We start from the raw sequence: 25,322 nt of genomic DNA, 5'->3' as shown, positions 1-25,322 counted from the left end.
TAGAAACCATATTTGAACCTATTGGCATATAGAAGGATGCCATGTGCACCATACAGGCCAGACATTCAGATTGTACCCACTGGGCGCAGGTTGGGGCTGATGGTCTGGAACAAGGCTCTGGGGTTTGGTCGATAGGAAACACATCACGAGTAGATGGGTGATGAGGGAGCTGGAAAAGCCACGGGAACTTTTTGCCACAATTGCAGATATGAGGCGTCCACCTTGAGGAAGGTGTTCATCTGGCCCTACACTGAAATTCAAAGATGGCAGCTCTTCAGAGTTGAAGTAGGCTGCCTCGTGAGAGGTCCTCAGCTCAGTGTCCCTCCCTCTTTTCCTCAGCCTTCTCAGGAAGTGGTGAATGAGCTGATGCAGTTCTCCAAGGCTCCCCTGGAAAAGATTGAGAAGGCTCACTCAGAGGATCTGTAACATGAGGAAAGAATTCACTTTTTAAAGGGCATATGTTTGCAGAAGAGGGTGGAAAGGTCTCCAGCAAGGAAGGGAGCTGAGGGTGATGATAAGAAGCAGGTCAGCAGACCTTTTATGTGGAAGATGGCCATTGGATGAGACCCTGACTTTTCTTGCCTTTAATCTTTAGCACCACTTGATGGTGTGTTCTAGTGACTGTTCAAGCCCCTGGATCTGGGTGAGAGGAAAGCAGAGGCAAAGAGACACATGGCTCTGGGGGATCTTGCCATCAGAGACTGTGCAAGTGGAGATGGCACTGAGATAGGCTGGGAGTGGGTTTCTTGTTTCCTACCATTGAATGCATGTTTTGGCACAGTTTCCAGGCCCTATCAATTGAGCGTGCAACCCTGATGCTCTTGAAGCACCACGGGTTGTCAGTCCTGGCTGTAACTTCAAATCCATTGGAAACCTTTGGTGCCAGGGACACAATCCAGGACATCTCCACCAGAATCCCTGTGGTGAAGGGAACCCAGGCATCAGTATTTTTAAAGTTCTCATGTGATTTCAGTGTGTACCAAAGTTCGGACCCATTGCCAGCCCTGCAGACCAGTTGCATCAGATCACCTGAGCAGCTGGACAACCAGAGTTCTGTGTCTCACCCCTCTGTGATTATATTCATCCAGTAACAGAACACAGACATCATGGATCAGTATAGATAAAATTAAGCATCTCTGTAAGCAGGTCATGAGCACAGCTGTGTTTGGATGATGCTGTGACATGGCAATGGGAGATACTTTGCATTCGTTTCCATCTGTTTTTCCTGCTCTTGTTACTCCTCCTTTACTCACTTACTCATCGCCCAATTTGAGCACCTGCTGGGGTGACTAACATGAGACATACCCCTTGCATCCCAGGAACTCCATCCAGTGGGAGAAGCAGTCCCAGTATTAGAGCATTATTGGATAATATGGAAAGTCAAAGTCAGTAGCACAAATGAGGAGTGGTAGGGAGTGGGAGGGCTCCACTGGCTCTACATTGCAACTTTCCTCTTGTCTTCATTTCTTCCTTGTTTCCATTCAAACCAACCTGGTCAGGGGGTGTGTAGGGCCAGACTCTCTGGCATGGATTTTCTCAGGTGCCTCAGGGAAAGTCTCAGAGCACAACTAGCTTTGAGTCCTATGAATTGGAAGTAATTTTGTGGCATGTAGGTCATTAGAATGGCTGGAAAAGGAGGAAAATCTTGAGACTGTTTTGTAGGTTGTTACTTAGCCTGTGAATCAGAAGAAAGCCTTACTCTGAGTTGGTTGGGTCAGGCCCATCTTGTATCTCAGCAGGGCCAGTGCCTCCTGGGAGCCTCCCTCTCTGCTAATGTGTTTTCTACACTTCCAGCAGGACATGACTGTGACACTTCCCTATGCATACGGGGCACCCAGGACTTGCACGAACTCCAGAGTACAGGGTCCCTCCCCCAGTAGTTGTTTTTCATTGGTCTGGGGTAGGGCCAAGATATCAGTGTTTTTTTTTTTTTTCTCCTCAGATTTTTTTTTATTAATTAAAAAAATTAACTAACACAACATTTAGAAATCATTCCATTCTACATATGCAATCAGTAATTCTTAATATCATCGCATAGATGTATGATCATCATTTCTTAGTACATTTGCATCGATTTAGAAAAAGAAATAGCAAGACAACAGAAAAAGAAATAAAATGATAATAGAGAAAAAAATAAAAGTAAAAAATACAGAAAATATATATATAAAAACAAACAAACAAACAAACAAAACTATAGCTCAGATGCAGCTTCATTCAGTGTTTTAACATAATTACATTACAGTTAGGTAGTATTGTGCTGTCCATTTTTGAGTTTTTGTATCTAGTTCTGTTGCACAGTCTGTATCCCTTCAGCTCCAATTACCCATTATCTTACCCTGTTTCTAACTCCTGCTGGTCTCTGTTACCAATGACATATTCCAAGTTTATTCTCGAATGTCGGTTCACATCAGTGGGACCATGCAGTATTTGTCCTTTAGTTTTTGGCTAGTCTCACTCAGCATAATGTTCTCTAGGTCCATCCATGTTATTACATGCTTCATAAGTTTATTCTGTCTTAAAGCTGCATAATATTCCATCGTATGTATATACCACAGTTTGTTTAGCCACTCGTCTGTTGATGGACATTTTGGCTGTTTCCATCTCTTTGCAATTGTAAATAATGCTGTTATAAACATTGGTGTGCAAATGTCCGTTTGTGTCTTTGCCCTTAAGTCCTTTGAGTAGATACCTAGCAATGGTATTGCTGGGTCGTATGGCAATTCTATATTCAGCTTTTTGAGGAAATGCCAAACTGCCTTCCACAGTGGTTGCACCACTTGACATTCCCACCAACAGTGGATAAGTGTGCCTCTTTCTCCACATCCTCTCCAGCACTTGTCATTTTCTGTTTTGTTGATAATGGCCATTCTGGTGGGTGTGAGATGATATCTCATTGTGGTTTTGATTTGCATTTCTCTAATGGCCAGGGACATTGAGCATCTCTTCATGTGCCTTTTGGCCATTTGTATTTCCTCTTCTGAGAGGTGTCTGTTCAAGTCTTTTTCCCATTTTGTAATTGGGTTGGCTGTCTTTTTGTTGTTGAGATGAGCAATCTCTTTATAAATTCAGGATACTAGACCTTTATCTGATATATCATTTCCAAATATTGTCTCCCATTGTGAAGGCTGTCTTTCTACTTTCTTGATGAAGTTCTTTGATGCACAAAAGTGTTTAATTTTGAGGAGTTCCCATTTATTTATTTCCTTCTTCAGTGCTCTTGCTTTAGGTTTAAGGTCCATAAAACCACCTCCAGTTGTAAGATCCATAAGATATCTCCCAACATTTTCCTCTATCTGTTTTATGGTCTTAGACGTAATGTTTAGATCTTTGATCCATTTTGAGTTAACTTTTGTATAGGGTGTGAGAGATGGGTCTTCTTTCATTCTTTTGCATATGGATATCCAGTTCTCTAGGCACCATTTATTGAAGAGACTGCTCTGTCCCAGGTGAGTTGGCTTGACTGCCTTATCAAAGATCAAATGTCCATAGATGAGAGGGTCTATATCTGAGCACTCTATTCGATTCCATTGGTCGATATATCTATCTTTATGCCAATACCATGCTGTTTTGACCACTGTGGCTTCATAATATGCCTTAAAGTCAGGCAGCGCGAGACCTCCAGCTTTGTTTTTTTTCCTCAAGATGTTTTTAGCAATTCGGGGCACCCTGCCCTTCCAGATAAATTTGCTTATTGGTTTTTCTATTTCTGAAAAATAAGTTGTTGGGATTTTGATTGGTATTGCATTGAATCTGTAAATCAATTTAGGTAGGATTGACATCTTAACTATATTTAGTCTTCCAATCCATGAACACGGTATGCCCTTCTATCTGTTTAGGTCTTCTGTGATTTCTTTTAGCAGTTTTTTGTAGTTTTCTTTATATAGGTTTTTTGTCTCTTTAGTTAAATTTATTCCTAGGTATTTTATTCTTTTAGTTGCAATTGTAAATGGGATTCGTTTCTTGATTTCCCCCTCAGCTAGTTCATTACGAGTGTATAGAAATGCTACAGATTTTTGAATGTTGATCTTGTAACCTGCTACTTTGCTGTACTCATTTATTAGCTCTAGTAGTTTTGTTGTGGATTTTTCTGGGTTTTCGACGTATAGTATCATATCGTCTGCAAACAGTGATAGTTTTACTTCTTCCTTTCCAATTGTGATGCCTTGTATTTCTTTTTCTTGTCTAATTGCTCTGGCTAGAACCTCCAACACAATGTTGAATAATAGTGGTGATAGTGGACATCCTTGTCTTGTTCCTGATCTTAGGGGGAAAGTTTTCAATTTTTCCCCATTGAGGATGATATTAGCTGTGGGTTTTTCATATATTCCCTCTATCGTTTTAAGGAAGTTCCCTTGTATTCCTATCTTTTGAAGTGTTTTCAACAGGAAAGGATGTTGAATCTTGTCGAATGCCTTCTCTGCATCAATTGAGATGATCATGTGATTTTTCTGCTTTGATTTGTTGATATGGTGTATTACATTAATTGATTTTCTTATGTTGAACCATCCTTGCATACCTGGGATGAATCCTACTTGGTCATGATGTATAATTCTTTTAATGTGTTGTTGGATACGATTTGCTAGAATTTTATTGAGGATTTTTGCATCTGTATTCATTAGAGAGATTGGTCTGTACTTTTCTTTTTTTGTAATATCTTTGCCTGGTTTTGGTATGAGGGTGATGTTGGCTTCATAGAATGAATTAGGCAGTTTTCCCTCCACTTCGATTTTTTTGAAGAGTTTGAAGAGAATTGGTACTAATTCTTTCTGGAACGTTTGGTAGAATTCACATGTGAAGCCATCTGGTCCTGGACTTTTCTTTTTAGGAAGCTTTTGAATGACTAATTCAATTTCTTTACTTGTGATTGGTTTGTTGAGGTCATCTATGTCTTCTTGAGTCAAAGTTGGTTGTTCATGTCTTTCCAGGAACCCATCCATTTCATCTAAATTGTTGTATTTATTAGCGTAAAATTGTTCATAGTATCCTGTTATTACCTCCTTTATTTCTGTGAGGTCAGTAGTTATGTCTCCTCTTCCATTTCTGATCTTATTTATTTGCATCCTCTCTCTTCTTCTTTTTGTCAATCTTGATAGGGGCCCATCAATCTTATTGATTTTCTCATAGAACCAACTTCTGGTCTTATTGATTTTCTCTACTGTTTTCATATTTTCAATTTCATTTATTTCTGCTCTGATCTTTGTTATTTCTTTCCTTTTGCTTGCTTTGGGATTAGTTTGCTGTTCTTTCTCCAGTTCTTCCAATTGAACAGTTAATTCCTGCATTTTTGCCTTTTCTTCTTTTCTGATATAGGCATTTAGGGCAATAAATTTCCCTCTTAGCACTGCCTTTGCTGCATCCCATAAGTTTTGATATGTTGTGTTTTCATTTTCATTTGCCTCGAGGTATTTACTAATATCTCTTGCAATTTCTTCTTTGACCCACTCGTTGTTTAAGAGTGTGTTGTTGAGCCTCCAGGTATTTGTGAATTTTCTGGCATTCCGCCTATTATTGATTTCCAACTTCATTCCTTTATGATCCGAGAAAGTGTTGTGTATGATTTCAATCTTTTTAAATTTGTTAAGACTTGCTTTGTGACCCAGCATATGGTCTATCTTTGAGAATGATCCATGAGCACTTGAGAAAAAGGTGTATCCTGCTGTTGTGGGATGTAATGTCCTATAAATGTCTGTTAAGTCTAGCTCCTTTATAGTAATATTCAGATTCTCTATTTCTTTATTGATCCTCTGTCTAGATGTTCTGTCCGTTGATGAGAGTGGGGAATTGAAGTCTCCAACTATTATGGTATTTGTGTCTATTTCCCTTTTCAGTGTTTTCAGTGTATTCCTCACGTATTTTGGGGCATTCTGGTTCGGTGCATAAATATTTATGATTGTTATGTCTTCTTGTTTAATTGTTCCTTTTATTAGTATATAGTGTCCTTCTTTGTCTCTTTTAACTGTTTTACATTTGAAGTCTAACTTGTTGGATATTAGTATAGCCACTCCTGCTATTTTCTGGTTGTTATTTGCATGAAATATCTTTTCCCAACCTTTCACTTTCAAGCTATGTTTATCTTTGGGTCTAAGATGTGTTTCCTGTAGACAGCATATAGAAGGATCCTGTTTTTTAATCCATTCTGCCATTCTATGTCTTTTGATTGGGGAATTCAGTCCATTGACATTAGTGTTATTACTGTTTGGATAATATTTTCCTCTAACATTTTGCCTTTTGTATTATATATATCATATCTGACTTTCCTTCTTTCTACACTCTTCTCCATACCTCTCTCTTCTGTCTTTTCGGTTCTGACTCTAGTGCTCCCTTTAGTATTTCTTGCACAGCTGGTCTCTTGGTCACAAATTCTCTCAGTGACTTTTTGTCTGAGAATGTTTTAATTTCTCCCTCATTTTTGAAGGACAATTTTGCTGGATATAGGAGTCTTGGTTGGCAGTTTTTCTCTTTTAGTAATTTAAATATATCATCCCACTGTCTTCTAGCCTCCATGGTTTCTGCTGAGAAATCTACACATAGTCTTATTAGGTTTCCCTTGTATGTGATGGATTGTTTTTCTCTTGCTGCTTTCAAGATCCTCTCTTTCTCTTTGACCTCTGACATTCTAACTAGTAAGTGTCTTGGAGAACGCCTATTTGGGTCTAATCTCTTTGGGGTGTGCTGCACTTCTTGGATCTGTAATTTTAGGTCTTTCATAAGAGTTGGGAAATTTTCAGTGAAAATTTCTTCCATTAGTTTTTCTCCTCCTTTTCCCTTCTCTTCTCCTTCTGGGACACCCACAACACGTATATTTGTGCGGTTCATATTGTCCTTGAGTTCCCTGATACCCTGTTCAAATTTTTCCATTCTTTTCCCGATAGTTTCTGTTTGTTTTTGGAATTCAGATGTTCCGTCCTCCAAATCACTAATTCTATCTTCTGTCTCTTTGAATCTATCATTGTAGGTATCCATTTTTTTTTCTATCTTTTCTACTTTGTCCTTCACTTCCGTAAGTTCTGTGATTTGTTTTTTCAGTTTTTCTATTTCTTCTTTATGTTCAGCCCATGTCTTCTTCATGTCCTCCCTCAATTTATCGATTTCGTTTTTGAAGAGGTTTTCCATTTCTGTTCGTATATTTAGCATTTGTTGTCTCAGCTCCTGTATCTCATTTGAACTATTGGTTTGTTCCTTTGACTGGGCCATATTTTCAATTATTTGAGCGTGATCCGTTATCTTCTGTTGGCGTCTGTGCATTTAGACAGATTTCCCTGGGTATTGGATCCAAAAGTTTGGAAGATTTTTCTGTGACATCTCTGGGTTCTGTTTTTCTTATCCTGCCCAGTAGGTGGCGCTCGTGGCACACGTTTGTCTGTGGGTCCCACTAGTAAAAGGTGCTGTGGGACCTTAAACTTTGGAAAACTCTCGCCATCCGGGGGGTTCGCTAGCCGAAGCGGCTTGAGCCGGCCAGGGGTCCGAACGCAGGGAGGGTTGCTGGTCACCGCAGCCCGGGAAAGCGCCCGTCCGAATTTCCTAGTCAGCCCTGGGCGACAAGCGTGGCGGGAGGGCGCCAGCGGCAGCGGCCCGCCCAAGAGAGTGCACGTTCCCCGGGAGTCACGGGTTTGGAAGGGGCCTCCCCCACCCATCACCGTTCTCCGCGGCCTGGGGATTTCCGATCCAATTCTCTCAGTTGGTCCGGGGGGCTGTGCGTGGTGTGGGCGCCAGCCGCCTTGGTTTCAGGGGACCGCCTCTCCAATTCTCCCAGCCGGCCCGGGAAGGGGAAAGGGAGTAACTCCGGCCGCTTCCCGCCCCGCCCGGTGAGGCCCGCGCGCCTCGGCGATCTCACCCGAGCTGCTTCTCTCAGCCAGCCAGCCGTTCCAGGATGGGGTACGCTGTCTTTTTTATCTCTGTTCTGGCTTTGGGTGCTTTCTGTATCGTTTCTACTCCCCTAGTAGCTGTCCTGGAGAAGAAACTAAGATCCGCGCGTCTTACTAAGCCGCCATCTTCCAGGAAGTCTCTACATCTACTTTTGGTTTATGGGAGTGCCATCTTCAAGGAGTCATGTTTAGTCTAATCAGCTAGAGGCCTAAAAGAGAGAGGTCAGAAGAGAGCCCAGTAGAGCTCAGCAGCCCAGCATACCTCAGCTCAGTGAGCTCAGAGCTGGCTCAGACACAGATGTTTGAAGATGCAGAAAGGAAACACCCATGGGAAAGCAGTTTGATGTCATAAGCCAAAAGACAGGACCAGCTAACATCACTGTGTGCCTTCCCAAATTAGTAAATTTTTAACTAAATAAATGCCCCGTACAAAAGCCAGGCCATTCCAGTATCCTTAGCAAACTAAAACAAGGCACAATTTCCTTTTCAATCTTTTTGATAAATGAATTTTTAAAATTTAAACATGTGTAAATAGAATCTCAACCAGGATTCTAAAATGTTGGCTTTGGGAAATAATTATCAAAAGATTGATCAAAATCCAGATAATGGAAAAGAAATAATCTGATTCATGATGAGAGTGATTTTTGCCATTACTGTTAATTGCCTCCACCTGAATCATAGAGGTATCTTGCCAATAAATAAAGTTTTGGTCTGGAATAACAAAGAGCTTATTCTCTGAAGTCATGTCTATGTGACGAACCAGTTCAATATGATTTTGGAAGAGGTGGAAGTTGCTGCATTTTCCATGAAGGAAGTATTTATTTGCAGAACCAATGAAGCTTTGGATGGACTGAATATATCTTACAATAATGTGCATCGTATTTCCTTTCTTGGACTGTTTTTGTCATGGTTGCTTTTAACCATGCAAATGTACCAGAAACTCAGAGTCCCAAAAGATCAGTGGAACTAACATTAGTTAAAGAAAAACTTCAAAATGTTAAAGATTATAGCATGAAGATTACCATCACTAAATGAAAAATACAGAGGAAAAAAGTCAGAAAAATCCCACAGATATAGAATTTAGACAAAAACCAGGATGGTGAAGTGTCATAGAAAAATACACAAACAAGTTTCTAGAATCAGAAACATTACAAGCATGACAAAATTCATACTAGAAGAGATAGCTAAGTGGAGGCACATACTAAGTGGCCTACATCACTTCAATCAAGTAGAAAGAAAAGGTTATACACTCCACATGAAGAATACATACTCTGGAGAGAAATGATTTCCTGCCTTAAACTCTTATATATGCAGGACTGTGTCTCAACCCAGCACCTAGAGCCTCCAACAGGCTTTTTATGTCCATCTTTCTTTTTCTGCAAAATTATTTTCTATTTCTTTTGTTGAAAAAATATATAAAGACTTACACTGTCATAATAATTCTGAAACTCTGATTCTTTGGCATGATTAGTGCCATATTTATATATTATTTGTAACTGTTTTCCTTTACAACTAGATTTCATGTTATTGATATGGGAGTAAATTCATTTTATAATCTCCAGAGTTTCCTGTTAGGAGATAAGTATCCAATAACCATGACTACAACTCAGACAGTTGAAAGCTACTATATAAAGTTTAATTTCATATCCCATAGAAAACTGTGTGATTATGTCGGTCTAGAAGGAGTTATTTTGGAGATTGGGGGAGGTCATTTAATGAAAATTGTGATTTTTGTTTTATTTCTCCTACCTTATGAACTCTGCTATAACCTGGATGTCTTATTTGTATTCTTAAATGGTATTTTGTAGGTCAATCACTTTCTATCTATTGTCAGAAAAGGTTCTTTGAGTTATTACATTCCTGTGGTTCTTTTAAAATCTAACAGGATCCAGCATAAAATATTGTTGTACCTGCTGGTAATTTTATTAAGATAGGCAGACCTACTTTTTTTTTTCACATGGGCAGGCACCAGGAATTGAACCCAGATCTCCAGCACGGCAGGTGAGAATTCTGCCTCTTGAGCCACCATCGCACCACCCCAGCCTACTTTTTAATAGTAAAGATGAGCAATCTGACAATGAGACTTTTGAACTCATACTGTTCATAGAGTATATTCCAGCCAAGGGTTCCTTCTCAAATAATTGGGACAAATCAAAGAAATATCAGCATCACATCTCTTCTCCTACAAAAGATCAAAGATGCATCCAACTGTCACATGGCTTCCACAACTAGTTACTTAAAAATAAAGTTGCAATTCTCATTTTTGAAATTCTAAAGCAAATATTATTTAATTTGAATTTTTTAAATCATTCACTTAAAAGTGGTTTTATTAAGAACACTGAATTATGAATTTTACTGTGATTAAAGGAGGAAATGTTAAGTTGAATATATGCTACTGGAATAAGAATTAGAAAAAAAATAGGACTGTACACACAAACGGAACCTTAAAGCAAACCATAGATTATAGCTAATAATATAATTATAATAATATTCTTTCATCAATTTTAATAAATGTACCACACTAATGCAATTTGTTAAGTGGGATGAAGATGGGGAAATGGCACATGAGAACTCTGAATATTCTGCATTGTTTTTCTGTTAACCTACAAGTTCTCCAATAGGAAAAAAAAAACTTTAAAAAGTGGTTTTAAAATTAATTTGTTAGCAGTGAGTTCAATCAATGCACTTTACGCATATGAATTATTTCTCAGATTCTGACAGGAAATATTTGCTGTCTTTAGTCCAAATTGTGTTTTAGCATATGGATATGTACACAGGAAAAGGCCAAATGATTCATTATTTTGAGCGAGAACATTATTCGATAGATGAACCATCAAAAAGCTCTTATAAGTCCTCGTTTTCATATTCACCTTGAAGGAATTTCTTGCTTATTAGAAGTGCTGAAGAAGGCAGGCAGAATAGTGGCTGAGAGAAAGAGAAACCAATAAAGATTCCATTTTGTTCTTGTCAAGGACACTGGGATGAAAGCAGAGTGAGAGCAGGAGTTAGGGCATGTGAGAGAATTTTTTCATAAACTGGGGGGAGGAAACAACAAAGCAAAAACTTTCTGAGGTATCTTCCCAAGTACCTGAGCATTCAACATCCTAAGAGAGAAAGTATGCTAGAGGGGCTGTATCACAAGACTGAAGGCAAATGAGTTTCCTTCCCTCCCTGCCCCTCCTCTCTTTTGAATCTCAAAAGAACTTCAGAAAAGGCAAACCTGTAACTGGTGTCCTGCCCTGTTTTTTATAATATCTTTTTTTCTTCTGTGTACTCTTCCTCCCATTATTCCCTTCCTACCATACACTCAAAATTTTCACGTTGCCTCCAACCGTCCCTGTGTTCATGTGGGGCAGCTCTCCAAAAGTGCCCTATCTTCTGATTTTATTCTCTATAAAAAAATAGAATGAATGAATAAAAACTTCACAATGTGTGTGTATTTCTGTGTGGGGCTTGCTGTATTGGAAAAGGTTCTGATTAAACTAAAAGGAGGATATCAAGACATAGAAAGAAACAAGCTGAGGTTTCTCTATTCTTAGAATGAAGAATCCAATATCTAAATCCTTCCTAATCAGCAGGATAATAATGATCATTACAGGGGTATTTAAATGCTGGCATTGTGTGTGGAATTGAAAAGAGAACAGAGACTTTGTGCACTTCAGTTATTCTCTAATTAAATGGTGCTAATTTTGAAGGTGGCTTCTCAACTACCTTCATTCATTTGAGTTTTAACAAGTTAGAGATATATATCAGAAAGAAAAATGAAATTTAAAAAACAAAGAAGAGATTTTGATATATCTACTGAAAGACCAGAAGTGAGAATAAAAGGAAAGCTAATAATGAGAAAGAAAACCCCATAAAATGGTGTCACTCCAGCTCCTCCCTTCTGTGATGGGGATGCCATTCTCAAACTGTTCTGAAGATGACACCACATACTCACTGTCATTACTTCCACTATTCCATCTTCATGCTCAACAGTCCCCCTCCCCAGCACACACATGTGGGTGACCTCCTCATCCTGCTCTAGTTCTGGGACATCACACTGAGATGTCATCATTGTCCCCCTGTAGCAACACTCTTCTCACACCTGGTGCTGCACTTCTCTGGCTTCCTCGCAGCCACCATGCAGGTGTCTACCTTGCTTTGAGCCACTTAATGGCTTTTGGACTGTCTTATTCAAAAAGGGAAAGAAGGGAAAGGAAAGAGGAATAAGAATGTTCTGTTATTAATCTGGATAAGTTTACATGGGTGTGTTCACTTTGTGGAAACCCAGAAACTGTACACTTATGCACTTTTCTGTACATGTGCTTTCCTTTAGTACAAATTTTACTTACAAAAAAACACATGGATATGTCATTATGACATTCAACGGGATTGGTTCCAAATATAAGAGTCTATTAGTTCCAAATGTGGAAAAGAATAAAGACTTTTATGAGCACATACACTAGTTGTGGGAGTGTATATTGGCACTATGTTTTGGAGGACTTTGGCGTTGTCTATTATCAGAGGATGTACATAACGTGTAATTCAGTGATTCTATTCTTGCACATGTTATTGCATCACACTCCTGTCATTCTACAAAATTCCCAGTAGGAAATGTTCTCTATTCTCTCTCCATGTGCACACAGCACTTATCATTTCCATGCACATGGGCCCGATTTCCAAACTGTGTGTCTTGGCCTCACAGTGTTGAACCTGCTCTGTTTACCTGTAGGTCAGGACTAAAGTGCCGGGAAATTAAAGCCACCCACCCTACACCACCTGGCAGCCCACAGACAATGACTTGCTATTGTTGATGGATAAATGCTTACCATTTGACCCCTTTGGTGTATAACTTTTTTTTATATTTTTATTGAGAAATTTTCACACACATACATTCCATACATGGTGTACAATCAATGGCTCAGTGTATTATCATATAGTTGTGTTTTCATGATGATGATCATTTTTTTAGAACATTTGTATTACTCCATAAAAAGAAATATAAAGACAAAAGAAAAACTCATACATACTATACCCCTTACCCCTCCTTGTCATAGACCACTACTATTTCCATCTACCCAATTTATTTTATTCTTTGTACCCCCTGTTATTTATTTATTTAATACACATTTTACTCACTGCTCCATACCCTGGATAAAAGGAGCAGCAGATGCAATGTTTTCACAATCCCACAGTCACATTATAAAAGTTATATCTTTATATAGTCATCTTCAGGTGGGTAACTCTTGAGGCTTGTATTTTCCTGTTTCCTAAAGTTTACAGTGGTATTAAGCTCACTTCCTCATTGCAGTTACCCACCCATTATTGCAGCTTTTCTTGGCTTGCTTCTTTTCCTTATATCCTTTCCCCTCTCTCCTACTATCTCCCAAATTAACTACATACACTCATGTCCGCATCTCAGGTTATGCTTCTAGGGTAAATCAAACTTAGTCAAACCTCTAAAATAACATGTTTGGTTTTAATGAGAGAGATAGAGAGAGAGAGAGAGACTGAGTACCTAACTTGAACACTCCAAATTTGGGTAGGTAGCATTGCAGTGTGGATTCTAATTGAGAACTATGGCAGGGCCTTGAAGAAAACAGGGCTGTGAAATAAACCTGTTTACTTAAGAAATTGAAAAACAGAGAAGAGAATGAAAAGAATATTTGATCCTTACTTTCCTTAACTGTAATATGACAAATAGTAGCTGGGATATCTGGAATATAACATGTGGAAAGCTGAATTTATGATGTTTTGTTTGGAACTCCAAACTGTTCCAAGCTTCTCTTTGGTCATCAATAGCATCACCAAATCCTAAAATTACCAGGTTCTAAAATTAATTTGGTGGCCTTTCTTTCATGTCTTGATTCTTGGATTCTCAAGTTACTATCTCTTTATTTCTTTTCCACTCTGACTTTTTTGAAACTCATTTCCTCCACCACTAAATTCTTTATAACTAGACTTTCATAAATATATACTGAAAGATTTTTAAATAGGCAATTAATAATTAAGTAGGATGAACTATGAGTTACAGGCTGGGAAAATTAACGGGCCAGCAGATATGTTTGCCTTATTATTTTCTTTCTCTTTCCCACCACTTTATTTTTGAAAAAGAAATATTAGGGAGTGGACAACCAAAAGTTTAGGCTGAATCTATGGTTATTGGGTTAGTCTTATGATGACCGGCTTTGATATAAACCTGAGTTCAGCAGTGAACTCAAATTACCAAGGAAGCTAGGCATTGTAGATTTTATTTCTAGCTGTGCTAAGATACTGGAGGCTAAAAAAATATCAGCATAATGATTCAGCACTCACACTCATTTGTAAACCCAACATTCTCTGTATGATTCCACCATCACTTTTGATCTTTTTCTCACTCTTTAGGGGTATTTGGGCTATTCCCACTCTAACTTTTTCATGTTCGAAGGGGCTGTCACTAATATAGGATAGGGACAACTAGTTCCATCTAGTTGATGTTTTGGAAAGGCTAGCCTCTCTGTATTTCAGGACTTATCTGGTTCAGGAACCCATCTGGAGGTTTTAGGCTTTGGAAGTTATCCTAGCACATGGAAACTTTGTAGAATCTTATATAATGCCCTAAGTATTTTTTAGAATTGGCAGTAATGGTTTTGGCTGGGGGTTGGCAAGTTATGATATGTAGCAATGTCTAACTGATGCATGTGTAAGAATGACCTCCAGTGTAATGTCTGGACTTTAGTTAAACTCTGTCAGTCACTGATACCTTATGTTACATTTCTTTTCTCTCTTTTCATTAGGATGACATTGTTGATCCACAGTGCCAGGGCCAGGTTCGTATCTAGGAGCCATCTCCTATGGTGCCAAGGAGACTTTCTTCCCTGAATGTCATATCCCACAGAGCAGGGAGGGCAATGGTTTACTTGTAGGCAGAAAGAGGCCACATCTGAGCAACAAAAAGGTCCTCTGAAGGTGACTTTTAGGCGTACCTAGAGGTAGGCTAAATTTTTGGCTTACATACATTTTTGTGCTACATGCTTCACAAAAGCAAGCCAAACAGTGTCTTTTGGAAAGCTGGTTGCTATTTGCACTAGTGGCATTGGCAGATTATGTCTTCTACTGGAATAATTCATGAGTTATACCACTCTTGGTTGATCCAACCCTAGTGGTGTTCACTGGGAGACTAAGCCTCACCATTGCATCTGCTGGGTGAACACCTCTTTTTTTCCCACATATCTATCAAGCCTAATTGCTCAGTGGTCCACCTCCATACCTTGCAGTGATGCTGAAGTGGTCCAGCTCTGAAATTTCCCCTTCCATAGCAGCCAACATGGGAACCCATAACTATCAATTCAGCAACAGTGCTCATTAGGCCTATAGGGATTTGAGGGTAGCTTAGGTGACTAAACCTGAAACACCTGGGCTTGACCACATAGTGCAGCCTGATTTGCTTTGATGTGACTCTTCCCCTCATTGGAACTGACAAGTTTTATTCTCAATATCACCCCCAGTTTATCTATCTGTGATGATCTCAAAAAGGGGTATCAGAAGAATGGATAAATAAAATCTCTGTGGTCCTTTTATATTGACAACACAAACAAGAAATCACAGAGTAAGTCTAATCAGAAATGTAACTTTTACAAAGAGAATTAGCAAAATTTTATTTGATGCTGACAACAAAAGTTTTACTTATTAGAGGTTAAAACATACTATACACTTTAAAGAGCACATTTCCCAAGTTAATTTATGAGTTGGAAAGTCTGAGGTATGTCAAAAACAAATGCAATATGTATTTGAGTGCATAAATAGATTAAAAATTTATATTTTAGAATTAGAATATAAGATAATATACTTTACAGAAATATGAATGGTTATGCTATCCAAATTATTACAGTAGAGATAATTGAATATTATCCTACTAGCATAAATATTCAAATACAGACTGATGAAAAATAATTAAAATGATAGAAAAAGAAATAAAAACAGATACATTATTTTTATGATACAATAGACTAATCAAAATAGTAATTAAAAGAAATAAATATTTCAGAATATATATTGAAATGTTTAATCAATGTACAATATAAAAAATAAAAAATATGATTTACATGCTGTTGCAGACAGATTGAAAAGTTTAGTAATTTTGAGCAAATAGATCTTTGTGTTAGTTATTTTAGGCTATGTGTTGATAGCCTAGATTTAGTTTATTAGATATAAGGTTTGCAGAGATAAAAAAAATCTAGCTTGAAAAAAAAGAATTAAAGAGGGACTGAGAAAAATGCTTTTTGCCACTATAAAAGAAAAAAGTTCTAATATTTATGAAACTGCTAATAAAATTGATAAAACATAAAAGGTGCAAAATTATATTAATATCAAACAAATATGAATGAATACTATCAACATGTTTAATCTGTTGAATTATCACAAATTTGAAAAGATCATGAAAGGTATACATTTTCTGCAATAGAAGAAAAATAAACGTTCCTACACTATCCAATGCTGTGCATGTCTGATGTACTTTTATGTTCCAGGTGCCTATATGATTTCAATCAGCTAATAGGTTCTCTCTGAATATGTGTTGCATCAATTTATAAAATAGTATGGACACATAGGAGAAGTATCATGGGTCTTTAGTACTAATGCTTAAAAAATATTTAATGTTTTTTTAATGAGTATAGTGTTTGAGAGATTTGACCTTTTTGTATTCTTTGATTCAGCAACACCATTCATTGGAAGTATTAAGAGCAAAACTTCAATTTTCAACATTATTTCTGAGAGAAAAAGTGAAACTAACATGTAAATAAAACAGATGAAAGGCTAAATGTATTATAAAAGATATTCCATCAAATACTTTTCAACTATGAATGAAAACTATAATGGTAAAGTATAACTATACATATATAAATATGTATATAAATTTGTTCCAGTATCCAAAATTGACATATATAAAAAAAACAAAAAGAGGAACTAAAATAGACATTTGAAATTCAATGATTGAAGTGAAAATAGCTGATTTCTGTGGTTGATTGGATTGCAGATAAATTATCATGTTTTAATCTCTGTTAGTAATGTATTATTGCCTGTTCCAAATTCAAGAAAATATGTGCTTATGTTTGTCAGTGTGTGTCTTTGTGTGTATGTTTATGTGTATTTGGAGGGAAAAAGAAGCAGTGAACCTATATTTAAAAAGTTATAATTGTTTATTTTGTCTTAACTTGAATGAAAAAAGTTTCAATGACTAAAAAGATGGAGTCGGATGAAGAGTTTCCATAATATAACTATATTACTTGGTAAATCTATAGGAAAAAATCGTATTGCTTTTCCTCAAAAAATTCCATTATTTTAAAGGTTCCTTGTATATAATATTGAACAGTCATCCATGACAAGACAAAAATATTCTTTTCCCAGAGAAGTGCCCTCCCAATAGTAACTTTCTCACAGCTCCCTTCATGGCCTCATTCCTCAGACTGTAGATGATAGGATTGAGTGTTGGGGGCACTACTGAATAAAAGATAGAAATCATAAGATCAAAACCAGTTGGAGAATCTGAACTTGGTTTTAGGAACTCAAAGATGCCTGTGGAGAGAAAAAATGAGACAACAAAGAGGTGAGGCAGGCAGGTAGAAAAGGCTTTGGATCGGCCCTCAGCAGAGGGTATTTTTAGAACTGTGGAGAAGATGTGGATATAGGAGAGGACAATGGAGCCGAAGCAGATGAATGCCATCACAGACATGAAAGCAGCTACTCCAATCACTCCAAGGTAATCATTGGAGCAGGAGAGCTTCAGCAACTGGGGTACATCACAGAAGAACTGGTGGATTATTTTGGCCCTGCAGAATGTAATAGAGAATGTGGCTGCTGTGTACAAGATCCCAGAGAGAGCCCCACTTAACCATACAGCTATCACAGCCCACTTACAGGTACCAGGATCCATGATGACTTCGTAGTGCAGGGGGAAGCAGATGGCTGCATAGCGGTCATAAGACATCACTGTGAGGACAGCAACCTCAGCCCAGGCCAGAGAGGTGAAGAAGAAAACCTGAAGCATGCATTGACCATGGGAAATATAACCATCATCCTTCAGTGAATTGTCAATGGACTGGGGAACTGTAACAGAAATGAAGGAAAAGTCCAGAAGGGAAAGATGCTTCAAGAAGTAATACATTGGGGATTGGAGACCCTGGTCCAATGTGGTGATGGCAACAATGATGAGGTTACCTGCCAAGGCTGAGAGGTACATTGCCAAGAAGAGCAAAGCATGTAATATCTGCAGCTCATGGTTGTCAGAAAAACCCATGAGGAGGAATCCACTCATTGTGGTAATGTTTTCTATAATCATTTTGAAGACACAAAATGTGGAAGTGGTGGCTGGAAGATAAAAGAAGGTAGGAAATGCAGTAGGTAGATTTTAAAATAAGTGTCCATTGATTGATTCATCATTGGTTCTTTCAAAAATTCATCAAGCCCCTACTATATATCAGCTCTGCCGTAGGTGTTAGAGACCCAAAAGTGAATAGATCTGTTTCTGGTATTCATGGAACTTACAGTCTTCACTAGTAAACCAGTATTTATACCTTAGTGCACATGTAGTCAAAGTCAGTGACTCTGTCACAGAAAACTGTTTGTATCTGCACCATAAAAATCTATGCCTTTTTCGAAGGTGTCCTCTATGTTCTTTCTGTGAACAACAGAAAAGCAGTTATCAGCTCTTGGATAGAGGTTTCTGAAATTGATGGATTGCATTTGTGTATAGTATATTGCTTTATTTTTGCAAATGGAATGACCTTTGGAGGAAACATGACATTGCAAATTGAAGCATGTGGTAGTTGGTTGATTGGCGATAACCAAAATCTCTACCTGTTAAGCAATTCTGTCATTATCAAGAGAGTGCCTGTAATTATGAGTGCAATACCAAATGATGTAGGGTTATCCTCCTTCCAATGAAAATTTTACTGATTGGAAGCTCATTGAAATCAAGAATAAAAACACTTTGTAAAGGAAATACTTATGTGTAACTTTCAGTTTCAATGTCTAATCTATTTGCCTCAGATCTAACAGTTTTCTAGTTGAACTTTCATGTTAGTCACCTTCTCTTCACATCATCTGTCCTCGGTTCAACTAATTAAATATTTATTGACCATTTATTACATGCAAAGGTATTTTCAAAAAGAGAAATACATAATGATTCCTCTGAAGTGGTTTTAAGTGGGAAGAAAAATATTCAAGTATTCAATATATGACTTTAGAAAGAGAGTCTGAAGCATACAGTGAAGCATAACTTTCAGAGAAGGGAGAAGTCAAGTTTAGGTTCATTGTCCAGTGTTTGGCCTTTGTGAGACAGAAATAACCAAGAGTTTTCCTCTCATTAAAAAGTTGTACCCTTATTAAAATAATCTCAAAGTTTAAGAGTTGATGAGTCAATTCATAATGAGTTTATCATGTTCTTGCATTTCCCCCTTTCTTCTTTTTGTTACATGCAACAGTTGGAAAAATGACTGCATCAGAGTTCTCCTAGGCTTCATTCTACATCAGGCAGAATATCAGCTGATTTTTGTTTTTGTTTTTGTTTATTGGAAAATATAATTGGAGAAACTTAAATCTTGAGGCCAGCACCTGCTCCCCCTTTCTTGTCAATCTGGGGGAGGCTCCTTGATAATCACTTGTTTCATTTGCTTTCTTTTCTGATGTGTGATCAGTCTCTCCTGCTGACACTCCAGACTTAGTCCTCCCACCTCCCTTCTCTTTTGTAAAGAATGAATTTGGCATTTAGGCTACTATTTCTGCATCATACTATCTTGCTGGGTTCTATGGTTTTATATTTAAAATAAAAATGGATATAAAAATTTTAACTTTTGTTCAGCCTGCCAAATTTGAAAGCTTCTTTTTTCTTTCTTTACAAATATGAACCACAAAGTGAATATATCTATAATCTCCCCAACACTATCTATTTTTATTAAACTCTATTACAAAGCAGGAAGAACAAGAGTGCAAGGATATGCCTCCAACAAAAGTTCTTCCTTTCTATGTACTTTTAAATTAAAAAGCTAAACAATTTTGAGTTCATATTTTTGAGACTGATACTGCACTAGAGACCATCATAAAATATGCATTAGTTCATCCATGCAGGCATTTCTATCTTCTATGAGTTAAGCGTTTTGATCTCTGTTTTTATAGGGATAAATAAAGCTTAGAGTGTTAAGTAACAGAAATGAGATCTGACCTCCAAACCCTTAGTCTACCCAATTTATACCACATGTTACATTCAGAGACATAAGATTCCTTCCTTGTTGGAAATTGCACACTCAGTTGAAGAATATAAGGTTCTCTTAGAGTTTCCATAAAATCTTTCCCTCTTTCCCTACCCAGCATTGGGAAACTCACCGTAGCTATTCTTCGTGTGTGGCTGGCAGTCAAAGCTGATTACTAACTGCTGATGTTTATCATTAAGAAGACAGCTTTTTAAATGTATTGTTTCCCTTGAGAACCTAGTTCTTTTTGGCATCTTGAGTAATGGATGCCTGAACTGAATGATAATGATATTTCATTCTCTCTGTCTGTCTGGGACTTGGGACCTGGAAATTTTGAAACTTCACAAAGAGGAGGAGTGCCTAGGTAAGGTAAGGCTTTTATTGTCCCAAGTTCAGTGGTTAGCAAACTTTAGTAGACCTTTGAATCATCTGGAAAGCTTCATAGACACAAGAACCTTATTCCCACAATCAGAAATTCTGATTCAGCAGAACTGAAGTGGCACCCCAATTTCTGAATCTCTGAGAATCTTTAGGTAATTCTGCTGTTCTGAGGGCCACACTTGGAGAAGCACTCTCCTAGCTATTATGCATTTCTGAGAGAGAAACAGAAAAATTCAAAAAATTTCTAAAAATGTCAGGCCTCCTGTAAAACTAGAAGTCAATGTTTAAGTTTATCTTTATATTAGGAATTCAGGCCAAAGCATCAGATTTCACATATGGAAAAGTTATCAAAAACAACTCACAGAAGTATAGAAATATCTACTAAAAAATCTCTAAAAAATGTATCAAAGGTATCTGCAAACCTTAAAAAGTGGCCCAGGCTTATTAAAATTTATTATTAAAATGTTTGCAACTTAGATTTAGAAATTAATGTAGGTTAACAATGTTATTTTGTACTTTCTGAGTTCTCTTACAGTCTGTTGTATATATATTATTATCATTATTTTTTTTACCATAACCATATGACTACTATTTACTAGCTCTTAGTATAAAGATTTTCTCTGAAACTAAGTGATTTTTTAGAAATTATTTTTTAAAGCCTACTTAGCATCCTGCCCCATTTATAAGCCACAATTTACAGGAAAATTTTTCTGTTCATTCATTCATTCAACAAATAATTATTGAGTGCCTATTATATCCGAGGCACCTTTGCAGTTTGTTGCTATTATAATAGCATTGGTTAGTGTTTCTGTAGTGTAATCATTGTCACATTGGTCTAAACAGTTGTAAATAACTTTTATTAATTTTTTCTTAATTATGATTCATACAACAACAGTGCTAGTAAGATTATACATTGCCTTCACTGCATTTTATTTTTCTTTTTTAATAAAATTATATGGGAGATGGGATTATTGAGTTGGAGGTTATATAAACAATAATGTAGATTTTAAACTTTTCCAATTTCTTTTCTAAAATTATTGGGAGTGTCCTAATTCTTGCAGTATTGTTTGACCACAATCTTGCCCACATGAGAATTTATTATTTGTTATAATTAGATTACATAGGAGAAAGTTTATTGCATCATATTTAAGCATGGATCCTCTACAGTCAGATGGCAGAGATTTGTATTCTTGTTGTACCTCTATTCTCTGTGAGGTGAACACAGTTAGGTACTTTATTTTTCTGAACTTTAGATTTCTTATATGTAAAATGAAAAAAATGGTGAATGAAGGATTCATGCTCACTCCTCAGCAAAATGACTGCAAAGTGAAAAACTCTTAATAATGACATCATCCTTAATGCTTTATTTAACATTTTATCACAAAATAGGTTGGGTGATGGTGGCTCAGTGGCAGAGTTCTTGCCTGCCATTCCGAAGACCTGGACTCAATTCCCATTGCTTACCCATGCAAAAAAATTTTTAAAAATCATCACAAAATATTTTAGAAAATTGAGCATAGTTAGCACATTCTAATTAGTTTCTGAGGCACTATAACCTTGATGACAAAATCTGACAAAATTTAATGCACTTCCTATCATGTATAGCAATTAGACAGTGTTGTGGTAGCACAGGAATAGACAGACCAGTTGAAAAAAATAGAGGGTTCAAAAGAGATCCTCACATATATGGTATTACAAACAGTAAATTGTACTTGGAAAATTAGTTATCCATATTATAAAAGGAAGGATGGATACATTAAAGTTTCCCAGTTAATATTCACAAATCAATTCCAGAAAGTAAAAAAAAAAAATTAAGTGTTAAGGTGAAAACAAAATAACTATGAGATTGTCTTTATCTGTTTGGGAGGAGAAAATAATTTTTTAAGAACAAAAAACTGTTAATCATAAATAAATGTCTACTTTTAATAAATCCCACAAACTAAAATTAGTTCAGGCCCCTCAAAGGAAATCCAGAAGTGATTGAAAAATCAAGCTATAGAGTGGATGAGGATATCTGTCAATAAGTGACAAGGTTTACTATTCTAAAGATACAAATAGTTCTTACAAATCAAAAGAAAAAGAAAATGGATCAAATGAAAATGACCAAATGTTCATGAGCAAGCTGAAATAGCAATAAACACATGAATTAATACTAAATATTTTTAATGAAATGGAAAAGTTTCAATCTGCTATTATTTTATACCTATAAGTATTAACAAAGCATTACCACATTAGGTATGTATTTGAAGCTAAAATACTCTTCAACAAAGTTGGTGGGGATGTAGATTGCTAAAACTACTTTGAACTATTTCACATCACATAGGGAAGTTTTAGCTGTGCTAGGGAAAAATATGGCCTTTTGGGAAATTTATAGTGGATGCCTTTTGGGGAACAAAGAAGGCTGAAATGAAGCCTAGAATGGTATATAAAGGAAAATGAACTTTAACCATAATAAGTTACAACTTTAAAAGATATTGGAATCCAATATTAAAACTATCAACCATTATTGTTTCACGAAGCTGGAGTATGGATGTTTGTTGAATTGTTTCTTATAATTTTTCCCTTCAGTCAGATTAAAAAGAAAAGTTACAAAAGAAGGGAGTTTGGGTGCCTACTTTACTATGGCTTCTGGTCTCAATTTCCCTCATGCCAGAATTTATTACCTCTCCTCCCCTCTCCTTTCCTCTCCTCTTTTTTCTTTTCTGATTATTTCACTTATTTTTGCCTGTGAGTTTTCCTGTAAGCCTCTTTGACCTGGAAAGAAAAATTCTCTGAACCTGGGTTGAACAAAAGAATTCTAAGATGCTTATTCTGAAGGTCAAGAAGGATAATAATAAGGTCATAAGAATGAATGTGTTTTTACTACTCTACTCCCATGATGTTTTACTAATATACTACTGTTCACTTGTACATCAAAATGGAACTCTATCATGTCTTAAATATCCCTCAAAGTCTTAATAAACAGAATTGAAAGGTCTGGATAATATGGCAATTTAAACACATGACTTTTTGTGAAGTAATTCTCATAGAATGCCAACTCATGGAGTTGTATATATGTACATATTTGTGTTCACAAAATTATTGAAAAGTTCTCATATTAAATCAGAACATGAGGAACTCAGTAGAAAGAAACAAAGAAAATAACCTTGATTCTAAAAAGCCCCCACTCTTCACTAATATACTGCTATTACTTAACCTGCAAATAGTACTCCAATGTTGCCTTAAGGCATTATTCTTTTGACAGGAGTTCATTTGACAGTAGTTACAATGAGAATTTGACTCAAAAAAAAAGGTAAGACACTGAACACTTTTGTTGTTTTAATAGGCAATTGTGTTTTCAAAAATAATGGGAAGGCAGTGAGATATAGAAAAGATTAAAGAGAAGTGGATTTTTTTGACAGAGACATATTCAATGTTAAACAAGTTAAAAGCAATTAGAATAAACTGAGTTCATCAAAAGAGCCAAAGGAGCAAATTGGTATTGAAAAGGAACAGTTAACTTCAAGGTGAAGCAAAAGAGGAATGTGATTGTGTCGACAGTCTTCAAGACCACCTTGATGATGAATGATTCACTAGAAGGACTCACAGTACTCTAAAACAGTATTGTATTCAAATTTACATTCTATTAAAGCCAATAGATACAAATCAAAGTGAGCAAAAAAGAAAAATGCATGGGGTAAAGTCCAGTAGAAAACAAGCACAGGCTTCCAGGTGTTCTTTCACAGTGGAGTTGCCTGGAAATCCTTAGTTCTCTTTGTAACAATATGTCATAAAATGTGTGAAGGGTGCCAACCAGAGATATTCACTAAAGCTTTGATATCCAGAGTTTAATTGTGGGGTCAGTCAAGTGGCATCTGTGTGACTGACATCAGCCCCTTAGACTCTGTCCAGCCCACCAAACCAAAAGCAGATGTTTACCACAAATTATATTGCAAGTATAAACTACCTGATCAAGCTGATACCTGGGGGCCAAATGCCTCAACAAACAAAAACTCATATCAGGCAGAATATTCCAAGGGCCCATAACTCATCACTTAGGAGCCAGCCAAGGGCCAGTCCTGAATATAGCCCTTTCTTGGGAGTATGCAAGGTTTAAACAACCCAGACCAGTTGAGCTAACTCTTACAGTGTTGGTCAATATATTTTAATAGATCAAAATATGCAAAGTATATTGCAACTAAGAAAAAATGCAGTACTATATTGATAGAATGATGAATACTTTTTCTTTAAAATATCAGAACGGTAAAGAATGGGGACTTTGGCCCAAAACTCCCTTGGGTTTTGTATCCAGCTTTGCTGCAAATTAACTGGTGACTTTGGATAAATTAATTAATGATCCAATATCTCAATCTCCTTATCTGTAAAATAGAAATAATAATATTGTTTGCCTGATAGAGTTTATTATGAAGATTTAAAATAATACTCATGTGAACCACAGAACAATGTCTTGTCGCACTTATTAAACATCATTATTTTATTATATTTGTTTTTGTATATTAGCATATGCATTGAAATTAAACTTAAGGATGTGAGCAAGAAATATAGCAAAATAGAGGACTTGAGGAAGAAGATGGAATAGGAAACTCCAGGAATCAGTTCTTCCATGAAAACAACTATTGCAGTGTCAGGAACTATTTTAATCACCTATTTTGAAACTCCATAGTCTAGTGGAACACCGTGCAGTATCCAAGGAAAAACAGGAGGAAGAGGCTGGTAAATTGTAGTAAATACTGTTGAATTTCTCTGCAGTCACTACCATCCTCCATCCCCAGCCTTGTGGCAGACAGCAGTAGGGTCTACAGCCCCACCCTCTTGTGCAGCTTATGGGTGCCTGTGTGGGACATAAAGACTTAGTGCCCCAAGATCTGGG

General features: G+C 36.8%; 1 pseudogene; it reads right to left on the bottom strand.

Moving 5' to 3' along the window:
• Positions 1–17,165: 17,165 nt before the first annotated feature.
• On the bottom strand, positions 17,166–18,162 carry LOC143683171 (olfactory receptor 14J1-like; annotated as a pseudogene).
• Between the last annotated feature and the right edge of the window lie 7,160 nt (positions 18,163–25,322).

Source organism: Tamandua tetradactyla, chromosome 5, assembly GCF_023851605.1.
Source record: "Tamandua tetradactyla isolate mTamTet1 chromosome 5, mTamTet1.pri, whole genome shotgun sequence".
NCBI lineage: Eukaryota > Metazoa > Chordata > Mammalia > Pilosa > Myrmecophagidae > Tamandua > Tamandua tetradactyla.
Note: the sequence above shows the minus strand (reverse complement) of the source record. Positions and strands in the feature narration are given on the sequence as shown.